This window comes from Dermacentor silvarum, chromosome 4 (genome assembly GCF_013339745.2).
Source record: "Dermacentor silvarum isolate Dsil-2018 chromosome 4, BIME_Dsil_1.4, whole genome shotgun sequence".
Lineage (NCBI taxonomy): Eukaryota > Metazoa > Arthropoda > Arachnida > Ixodida > Ixodidae > Dermacentor > Dermacentor silvarum.
This window is the reverse complement of record NC_051157.2, coordinates 56348166-56356942: the sequence shown is the minus strand read 5'-3', so window position 1 is coordinate 56356942 and position 8777 is coordinate 56348166. Positions and strand designations below refer to the sequence as shown.

General features: G+C 42.9%; 2 non-coding genes across 2 annotated transcripts; both read right to left on the bottom strand.

The window, feature by feature from the left end:
* Nucleotides 1–2281: 2281 nt before the first annotated feature.
* Nucleotides 2282–2354, bottom strand: Trnar-ucu (transfer RNA arginine (anticodon UCU)). Its single transcript has one exon. It is a non-coding gene; the product is annotated as a tRNA-Arg (tRNA).
* A 5577-nt stretch (nt 2355–7931) lies between these two features.
* Nucleotides 7932–8004, bottom strand: Trnar-ucu (transfer RNA arginine (anticodon UCU)). The gene has a single exon. It is a non-coding gene; the product is annotated as a tRNA-Arg (tRNA).
* Between the last annotated feature and the right edge of the window lie 773 nt (nt 8005–8777).

The window sequence follows — 8777 nt, the reverse complement described above, 5'->3', positions numbered from 1 at the left end:
TAGGCTGTGCAGATGTCACCATCACCGCGTTTGGTTGGTGTTGGAGAGGGTTGGTAATGTACTATTAAACAATTTTTTTAGTTAATATAAACATTACACCAACATAAAATTATTTAACAGATTCATTACATTATGTGGATTATATTTCTGTAGGTTTAGGCGAACGTGGGACCGGTCAGTCAACATTGTACAAACCATGCTGCTGCCCACGTCACCACCGCCATCGCCTATCCGTACAGTCTTCCGTCGCGCCTGCTGCACGTTTTATTTTTTATTTTTTGACGTGACGGGGATGCGACCTAACATTTGAAGGCTGTTTGAATGAGGCCTAAAGATTGTTTCACATGGCGCGATTTTTACTCGGCGACAGAGCGAATTCCTTCGCTCAATGACGGCCGCGACGCCGGAGCTCTCCGAGACGGGATTCCAACATGCTGGTCGCGCCGTCGCTGAGTCGCAGCGATCGCCGCGATGTGGGCGGGGCAACGTGTGACGTAACAGCAAGTGTCGTCGAAATAGGCGCTTTCCTGTTTTACCACGTGTTGGAAGCTCAGCGGAGCAATGTCGCGCGCCAGTTTCTAAGATGTTTTAACAAGGCGTATCCACCAGCGTCTCTGGCTCAGGAGCTTCATGAACAGTTTTTGTTTTCTCCATCTCATACAATTCGTTTAAAAGGAGACTATACAGGCTATTCAGGTCGGAAGCAGACGTCGCCTTCAACATACGGCACGCACACAGTTGATCGTCACCATCGTGAACCTCTTCATCGCTACAAATTTGCCAGGTGACTCAATGGTCGCTTCTGCAGAAGCAAATACTCCTCCAAGAGAAAAGTTGTGGCTCCAATATATTACCGCAACAACGAAACTAGAGTGTACTAGCCGCAAGCTCATACTTGCGGTGCTATGCAGAGTTTCACTCACCGCGGCTGCAGACTAAGCGATCATAAAGTCCCAACGCTTTTAAACGTTAAAAAATGATGTACTCATTCTATTTACAAATAATAATAAGAAAACTTTAATATTTGACTACTTTCCACGTTGTTTTCATTTAGCGATGCAGGCTTGGATGCTTTGTGAGCAGAGGACGACCTTCGGCGTCGCTGCGACGGAAATCGCGCTGTCGGAGACGCATGTGAAAGCTGCCAGCGAAAATCGCTCTGCGACGTGCGCGACAGAACAATTTTTTTTTCGCCCCAATCACGCCATGTGAAACAGCCTTAAGGCGATATATGATGCTTGTCGAGGGATAAATGGCGATCGGAGGTGTACGCCACATAGGTCTAAAATATATTTAGGTATACATATTGTGTCACAGTGGCAGATACAAATTCTGGAGGATAGGCCCAGAATGGGCACATACACAGTGTTCCATAAGTGGAGTAAGCCCAAATATATGAACTTCAGGAAAATCAATGATGCAATTGAATATCATGTGCTATTCTATGCAGAGATTTGTGTGTGCTTTAGAGATACCTACAAGCCGAGATTATTTGCAAATGTTTTATATCTTGATATAACGATCGATTACCCAGACCAGGGAGGCGCTCACTGGCAGAACTGAGCTATATATTCTGCGTTATATAAGTCGCTGAATCCGGTGGCACATACCTTAATGGTGTAGCAGGAATATCAGAAATGAGAGATGAAGTTGCACTTACATAGCGCTGATGATGTCTATAGTAAAAACGATAGACCATTTGAGAGAGACAGGTGACTTCAAATAACAGGAAAGGTGCTTCTGAGGGAGGATGTGTGTGATCTTTCGGAAAAGCTGTATTTCGGTCTAGCGTGCCACCATTACTGCTAAAAAGGGCGAGCACAAAGGAATAAAAAATGGAATGACGACACCACCAATATGGTACTTTACGTGTGTTTACGTTTATGTTCTTTTTTTTTGTTATGTTCATAAATTTAGCGGTAAACATGTCCTTTACAGGTGCCATAGCTGTAAACTAAATGCATACGAATCACCGGCAATCAGGTCGCAAGCACACACGAAGCTTTTTGTTCATCTCTGAACTTGAGAGAGCAGGAACCTCAAAACTCTTTTTATACTCATCAGATAGTAATTCAACTTTTAACCGAGTTGATAGTATACACAAAAAACAGAAAGCCGAACTAAGATGCGAAAAATGTATCGCCTGAGACGTTGGTAGCACTGGACTATGGTTTGTTTTTCAGGCATTCGCGATAATAGACTTCGTAACATATTCTACAAACGGCAAGCACTTTTTTTGCCCTAAGTGCAGATTAAAAAAAAGAACGCGCACAAATGTCTACATCCCTGCCGGGATTCGAACCCGGGACCTTTGGATTAGAAGTCCAACGCGCTATCCACTGCGCTACAGGGACTGCGCACGTGCGAGCGTGCGTACTTACGGATCGTTCTTCAGTCATTCAGCCTGCTATAAATTAAGCTCACATGCACATAAATAATGCAAAGTGAATGCGCATCTACCACCGGTGCGCAAACAACGAAGGAAAGTGCACCTTCAATTATAGTTAAACAGCGGCCTAGGTAGTACAATGGTAGTGGAAATGCACAGTTATAAAGCATCGCATAACTAGATAGCATTGTCGCGCCGACCACTCGGACAAAAAAGGGATTGCAAACAAAGTAGATAATGTCTGTCTACTTTGCTTAATCCAGCAATTTCGGAAGGGAATTTTATGGGGGACACATTGACTATGAGATATAGAGGTGGCGTAATAAAGCGTAACTAATTATATTCTCACTACCAAAGGACAGCATTACCCACTGAGTGAAGCGCGTCGCTTGTAATAGTTCACATTGAAGATTCATGCTTTCAGGCAGGAACATTTAAAGCTTCTCCCACGTACTGTAACGATGACGTTAACAAAGCCTTTACTTTAGTAATGTGTATATGCCAGCGCCTCTTCAAACGTGGAAAGTAAATGTCCTGCTGCATTTGAAAACAAGGTTTGACGATTTCAACGGGCCCCGAACCACTTTTTATCGAAGTCGATAAATGGATTTGAAGTTATTATAGACTATAATAAATTATACTATCACCATGTGCTACGAAATGATTTAATTACGCAATCAATGTATGTTTCTCATCGCATTGATCATTAACTCAAAGTAGAGATTGTATCATGCCACACGAAAAGTATTTTTCAGTCCTTCCGCCAACATCTCGGGAATGGAACCACCTTCCTCCAGAAAACGTTACTATTACTGATAACAATGAGTTTATTCCTACCCTAATGTCTTTAAACTAGCACTAGCTAATATCGTATAAGTAGCAGCTATTTTGTACAAACCAAACGTTGTTACTGTCTAGTTTCCCTGACCTGACTTTGTGTTCATTTCATTTGAACCTTAGCTAACATTGTATAATTGCTTTTTATTGTAACATACTGCATTCTTGTAACTTTTTGAAAGTGTTCATACCACTCCCCTCTGCAATGCCCCTGGCCCTGAGGGCAATACAAATAAATAAATAAGAAAATATTGAAGAAGTACTTCGCCGCAAAAAAGTACTTCAATTCGTTCAGCAGAAGGGAAGTTATTGGCAATCAAACATACCCTAAGCAGTGCTTCCGCTCCTTATTCAATGAACCGCTCTGCGAAGACTATGACGGAGCGGGGCGTGCCCACAACGCTCCGCCTACTGAAAGTAACAGTGGCGTGATGTTCAAATTGAATTTTCGAGGTTCACTACATATATACTTCTAATTCTAGTGCCTGCGACGCCCCCTATATAAACGTGGTTGTCCTCAGTGAACCGCAGTGCGCTAAGTCAGTATAAGCCAGCCGACTCGTCGTGGCACCCAGCGGCGGCTGCGCTCTCTATGCGCTACGTAGCGGACCTCAGCTACGTGCAACTGTAGTGCGCATGCGCAGCGTTCGCTTTGTGCACGACAGGGCTTGAGTGCGCGCCCTCACTGATGGCCTCCAGTGTGGCCATGCTTCGTGTTGCTGACCGGCTTTGTCCTGCACCAGTTTCACTGATGGGTAGTAAAAGCCACATCCAACTTCCGCATTTTGAAGCGCTATCAATTGCTCAATAGGAAGCGAAGCACTCCAAGGCGTCTAACGTGGAGCGGCCAGGAGCGAGCACGCGCTGGCAAGCGTGCGTTTGGTCTGAGCTTACGTTTAGTGTGGTTCGAGGCTAGTTGAGTGTTTAAAACTAGTCGAAGTCAGAGAGGCCCGACGGCTACGACACCAATAAATAGGGTGACCAATGTTTAATTCCTACGCAGGCAGCCGCGGCCGAGCGAGAGCAGACGATAGTCGGCTTCTTCCGGGTATACGAAATTAATATCGAAATTTTAAAGCAGCTTTTCGCTTACTTCAGCCGGTTTATTCAACTGCGTCAATAAATATACACAGTAACAGTAGGAAGAAGCGCACAGATCCAAACACCCTTGTTGACAGACCTCAGCCATTAGCCAATAGCAACCGCGTATGAGAACCTGATATATTCCGAAATAAAGCAGCCAGAAAAGAGTGTTGAGCAGGCTTCTGTTGAAAATATAGCTTTCAGAAAAACCCACTGAGAAATACGGAGATCACAAGTCAGTTAGAATATGCACTTATTTTACTAAGACAGTAGAGGCCGCCTCTCTACGCGCAGCAAGTAAACGATCGATTGACTCATTATTATTATTATTATTATTATTATTATTATTATTATTATTATTATTATTATTATTATTATTATTATTATTATTATTATTATTATTATTATTATGTTCTTGTCGTTGTTTTTTACCTCCCGAATATTGGCCAGGCAATGCAGTGGGTGTACTCCATATCGGAGGCGGCAGCGCGACCGCCTCCAGATTGCACGAGCAGTAGTGAAGATGAAGAAGAAGCAAGTGTTATGGCGACCGTAGCAAACGACTCGGCCTCTGCTCACAAAACCCGTGGCATGATACAGCATCGCTGCTTCCCGCGGTTTGTGGCGGCCTCAATCTGCGCTCCGTTCGTCGTTGCTGGACTTGGCGTATGGTTGGTTGCAGCGGCACTGCGGCAGAAGGAACGGCCGATGCCTGGACCTGCGGAGAAGTCCGTACGCTGCCTCACGGGCGCATTGAACGAGCCGGCCAACTACATCGACACCGAAAGCAACCCGTGCACGAACTTCCACGAGTATGTCTGCAACAAGAGCCGCTACCTGGATACCCGCGGTGCCGTCCGCCTGAAGTTCTCAAAGGACATCATCAATCCAATCTTGCAGGTACTATCGAAGGATGTGGGCCACTTGTGTCTATCGTATACTGCGAAGCCTCGGATTGTTTAGACTACCTGGGACTTTTTAGCCCGCCCCTAATATCTAATTGCAACGCTCACCGTAAAATCTCGCAAATAATACGTCGTTTTATTCCTAATGATATACCTTGAATTAAAGAAATATATTCAGGGAAGCGATGTTCCAAGTGGTTTTGTTCCTTGTCTGCCATTACGAAAAGAAAGAAGAAGTGGCTGTTTTTAGTCGTTTTACATCGAACCGTCTTTTACATCGAATCGTCGAATATTTCCTTTCCTATACCCCAACATCATGCATCATATTAGGCTGGAGTTCGCATTCTGTGCAGGCCTTCATGGCATTTTTTTTATTTTCATTCCATTCCGTCTCGCATGTGCACCTTGATGTCTCTGTTTATGAAGGTTGATTGCACACATTCCCACTAACTGCAATCACCCACGCTTTACAAATCTCGACTCTGCTCATCTGCTTTAGCATCTCAGGGAAATGCATTATTGTAAATCAATACACGAATGATAATTATCAGACGATGAATTGCTTAGAAAGCACCATGCCAATTTTTGGCTAATTTCTCTAAGGATGCAAAATGTCATAAAGCAGATTGGAATTGCGTGGGGCAAGGGATTTCTATGTAAACTGCTGAAGCGGGAGATCGAATGCGTCCTCCTGCTTTATGTGTAATGAATTTGAAGAACTTGCATAGGCGACAGCAAGGAGCGCATTGCGTAAATGAAATGGATTATGTGCAGGTAAAATTCATAGAGGTAACGAGGCGCCTATGACGCCATAATTTGTCAGCTAGCCGCATGTAGCGAAGTTCCGCCTCAAAGAAAAGCAACTCTTACATTAGTAAGCTGGGATATATGTCATTAATAAAGTGTTTGTTGTTTCTTTTTACTTGAACACTTCCTTTCAAAAGAAAAAGGCCTATGAAATTTACTCGCATTTTAGAACTGCAGAAATCCAGAGAGAGATTCACAGGAGGATCGAGGCTTGACGTGATCAACAGTGGCAGAACAAAAAATGTCGCTGAACCCGATGTTAAGACAGCTCCCCTTGTCGAAACGCTGTCAAGAGGAGAGGGAGCGCAGAAGGAGGTTGCCTCTTGCGTGGACCAATCCCGGAGGTGGTTGTGTACAGCCGCAACAAAAAAAAAAGAAATATTATATCATTTTCAGATGTTGACGATTGACTGACTTCTTGTGCTGACGGATATGTTGTAGAGATGTGGGAAATATTATATATCTCATTTACAGGGTCTGTACACCATATGAACGAGATTTGCCACCACCGACACAGAAGTGTAATGTTTTGCCCAATATTTATGGAGCGTCGCAGAAAGGCGAGTAACCACAACTCGGGAAACATATTTTTGTAGTTCACGTCCCTGATGTGTTTTAATTTAATCTACGCAATTGGGATGGAAATATTTTGTATTTTGCAGAATATTTTTTTCAGATTTTTCTTCTATATCTTGTCAGTGCAACATTGCAAGTATTCCCTCAAAGTTAAGAATGACAGAATTATATTAGATATTACACTCTAAAATATTTTATTTCTTTTGCATTGTTTGAAATGTAGATTTCTTCAGCTTTCTTTTGGAATAGGTCATGTTATTAAAACAATGATCACATATACTCAATTTTAAATATTAGGATAGCGTTAAAAAGCGCATTTTTTACAATAAGAAAACAGTGGACTGCTTGTCATTGATTCCCGTGTGTTCTAACTATGGCACAAATTCAGTTACAAGCTATAACAATGTGGTTGGCTGAATACGTCAAGCCGTAAAACACCTTAGCACTGCATGTGAACATTGGTCAAGGGTGGCTGGCGAAGGTCTCGCTCGAGGCTGAGGATGGTGTCAGGTCACGGTATTTTAACCAAACCATTGAGATCTGCAGAAGCAACTTGAATATTCGGCAGCGAGTTTCGTTTTCTTCCTTTTGACGGCTACATGACAATTTTCTTGTGCCGATTGATATGTCGTAGAGATTATGACACTATTAAATTGCTAATTTACAGTGTCTCTACAGCATATCATAGTGATTTGCTCCCCCCAACCTAACAGAACGTGACGTTGTGCCGAATATTTGTGGCACTGACCAGAAGGAGTTACTTTCGACTAGGGAGAAATGCACTTTCTTGAACACGTCGCTTGTGTGTTAGAACACTGAAAATTTGAAGGGCTGCAGCAGGTTGGAGTGAAAACATTTCGTTTTTTTTATTTTATGTTCATAGCACAATATTTTAGTCATATCCTGTATTGTTCAGTACATCTTATTTTGCACAAAATTACACAAACTTGTCTTTCTGAAATTTATATCTTTGGAATGTACATTTCTTTGGCTTTTTTTTCATAAATTGCCATGTTATTGTACACCTAATAGTCTAATAAAACATAATTCCGGAAGCCTTCGAAAAGCGCCCTCTTATCATTTTAAGGAAAGAGTTGAACTTTAGCTAAAGCTAGTTCGGACTCTGATAATTCAAAGTGTGTGACCTTCGGGTATTAAAAGTAAGCAGTAAATGAGTTCAAGCGGGCCTAGACGATGTATGTCATGATTATGACAAGGGGCAGGGGTTGCAATTCCTAATTATTACTGAGTACCTCCAGAACACAAGCGTGTGCCTTTAGCTGGAGTACATTTACGGATCAAAGTAAAAAACGGGCACTCGCAAAAATCAATGCCATCCCTGCCGGGATTCGAACCCGGGACCTTTGGATTAGAAGTCCAACGCGCTATCCACTGCGCTACAGGGACTTGTGGGTTTCACAGCGTCTTAAGGAACAGAGAAAAGTTGACGCACCACCATATAAGCCGGAACGACAGCTGCATAGAGCAACGACTTAGCCGAAAAAATCCAGCCACAATAAAAACGCCGCCTGGGAAGTTACAATACAGCATTTATCTCTCATCGGAATACAGCTGTGAGATTTTATTGTTGTTCAGGCATGATTGATTGTCATAACATTCTGCCGTACTTTTTATAGGACTTGCTTATACGCTCGTGTTTTAGCACGCCTGTTAAATTTGTCAAATGGGCGATATAGTTATAGCAAAAGAACATAATGCCCAAGGTGTCCATTTACAAAGCCGTGTATATTACAAAAAGGCTACAAACCGATTAATACAAAGAGACTCCCTCTACTGTAAAGAAGTGCTAATGGCATCCAGCTGCGCTAGACAAAATCGCGGGTGCGATGCATTCTGGTGGAGAGGATTGCAGAAAGACTCCCGTACAAAGCATCGGGTACAGATTAAATAACCCCACGTGGGCAAAGTTATTCCAAGTCCCTCCACTACGGGGTCTGTTAATCACTGAAGTGTCGCTTCGGGATGGTAAATCTCACAAATAAAAATCTATAATCACTTACCAGGCAATGTCAGCCGCTGTGAAGCTTACTAGAACCAGTTAAGTACGGCTGCATTAGTAGAAGAAAGCAGATAGACTTCACCAACACGTGCACACCTGTAACTGACAATAGGGACCGGCTGTCATGGTATTTGTTTCTTCAAGAGAAATAACGGAAGCG